The sequence below is a fragment of the Aegilops tauschii genome, chromosome 4 (assembly GCF_002575655.3).
Source record: "Aegilops tauschii subsp. strangulata cultivar AL8/78 chromosome 4, Aet v6.0, whole genome shotgun sequence".
In the NCBI taxonomy this organism is placed as follows: Eukaryota; Viridiplantae; Streptophyta; class Magnoliopsida; order Poales; family Poaceae; genus Aegilops; species Aegilops tauschii.
Window position 1 is genome coordinate 14,202,700 of NC_053038.3, and position 2,688 is coordinate 14,205,387.

The window sequence follows — 2,688 nt, forward strand, 5'->3', positions numbered from 1 at the left end:
ACAGACCTCGCACCAAATCCTAACATCTAAAGCTGGAGAGCCCAACCAAGCCGCTTGCCTAGTCTCGGGCACACATCAGTTGGGCGCACTCTTAGAGGCCACCGACGCCGTCTTCCACTGATCCATCTTTAGAGCAGGTATTGACGCATCGACCTTGTCAGGCCTGCCATCGACACCACCACGGGGCCAGACAACGCCACCTCCCAGGGACGGAGTCCCCGACGTCCTTGTGTTGTGTGTCTAGCCCAGAAGCCGCTTGTCGTCGCCTGATCAGAAGGGATGCACGACAGGCAGAGGTGTGGCCTGTTGAGGCCCAATTGGGCCCAGATAGGGTGCCCTAGCCGCCGTGGAGATCTCACCTTCGCTGCCGCTAGCACGCCGGCCCTGGTCACCGCCGGTCTGTGCCACTGCCCTTGATCTGGCAGAGTGGATCGGCGCCACCCAGATCCGATCACCGACTAAGGAGAATTGTCGCCGCCGCCGCTGTGGCACGCAGGCTTAGCCTGTGACACCCCTGGTGGCGGCAACGGGAGGGCGGGATCCTTCGCTGGTGGCAGCTGGAGGCGGCCGGCAGGGTTGCCCTGGTGTGGCGCGGCACCGCCGCACCGGGGGGTGGGGGAAGAGGGGGAGCTTGGACCAATCTATCTTATGATGGTCTAGAAAAAAATAACTTGGAAACCCCTCTAGCAGTGTCAAATCTAACTTCGCACCATTTAAATTATGTTGGTGCCGGCAAAATAAGTACATTGATCATGCTCTTTGCAAGTATGTCATAGATGGACTTGTATTACAAGTGCACTACAAGGGTAATAACATATCTTTACACATACTAATTAGAGGTCAACAAAATAGCATAGAGGGAATTCAAAACCTTTTCCAAGTACTCCCTCTGTCCGGAAATACATGTCGGAGAAATTGATAAAAATGGATGTATCTATAACTAAAATATGTCTAGATACATCCATTTCTCGGACAAGTATTTACGGACGGAGGGAGTAGTATGTAGGGAATAAAACCTTGGTCAACGGCTTAGAAAGCATTGAGGTGCTTTCCAGTGACATGCAAGGTATTCACCCATTTAATTAAGCATAATTGGAACTTAGAGGTTGTCACTTGTACACTCGAACATGGTAAACGATAGTGTCACAAACTCAGAATTAGTTTGTAGCTAGTTATTAGTTTTATTTAAGCTTTAGGTCACTTCTCATTCATGATTTTTTTCCTTTACTGACATCTCGAATGCCAATTTATTCAGCCATATCAACTCTTCCTTATTTAAAGGACTCTTCTCTTATTTACTCAACTGTCTATATGCAAAACATAAGATGAAATGCCGAATGGATGACGTGGCAATAAAGAAGCAGATGAGAGAACCCGCAAAAAAAAAGCAGATGAGAGAGCATGCTTTATCCATTATCCATTTCATTTGTGTATGGTAAAAATGGGTGGCAACGAGGAAAGAATACCCTGATCCACACACACATCATGTAGGTAATTGGCTATACTGATACCTTTTTTCCTCAAGAGTTATTAGCCCATCTAACTACTCCCATGCAACCTTCTCTTGTGAACGTTCACCACAAGAAGACTTAGTTGGTCCTTAGACCAAGAAGTTTCATACATCAATCTCCTACTCCTCTTTGCACTTCGACAATGTTTGACCTCACGAGTTCAGGTGAGGGTCTTCTCCTGCTCGCTAAGACGGAAAGAAGGAGCCAAGTTTGGCAGCAAGGTACTTCGAGTAGGACGCGTCTAGGGCCTTTTAGAATAGCAATGGGGAGATAAAGAAGGAAAGAAATCCATATAGTTCAGTTTTTATCTAATGGTTCACACAAAAGTGAATGAGATGACTCCAACCTTGAGCAGTCGACTGTTGCTTGTGGCTGTAAGTTCAGTATCTCTATTCTTATAAAAAGATTGAGTTGGCGATGATGATGTGCCTACCATCTTGCAGTATAGACCGTTCGATCTATATCTGACAGATAGAAAGCAAACTATGATAATTTTGCAAAAAGATACCCGCACCTCTCTTCACATTTGCAGATAAGGCTTTTCTTCTTTCATCCTTATCTCCCACAACCTCATTTTTGAGTAATTAAAAAAGTAAGCCTCTGGAACAATCTGGCATGGTAGCCGCTGCTGGTGTCATCCATCCCCATGCCTCCGCTCAGTCCGACCACCAATCACCACCACGCCCCACTCCTCCTCACCTTATCCTTCCTCTTTCTCGAGATATCATTAGTTTTCACATACGGGATTACTCCCGCATGGGTCAATCACAACATGTGTTTTGTAAAAAAAATAATGCATCTTAATGTTCCGTGCAATGCACGGGCATCTTGCTAGTACATGATTAAAAGGATGTGGTCACTTGTTAAAAAAAACAGAGGTGTGTGCAAGAGGGTAACCATGCACTTCCATCTCTTTTTTTTTTGATTAGCTAGGTGGATGTGTACAATCCGATGACCCGAGTTTAGATACCTAAATCCGGCTCATATTTTACCTATATTAACTTAACAAGTAGTTTCTTCTGTGACATGTTCCTTTGAAAAAAATGTAATTATTTGTCAACTCTTTTCATACTATAATTGTTTTTTCTCCTAAAATGAGATGCCAGACAATTATTTGCGTAGAATATTCCAAATTGATCTCGGCAAATTAGTATTTTTGCAAACCAACTATGTATCA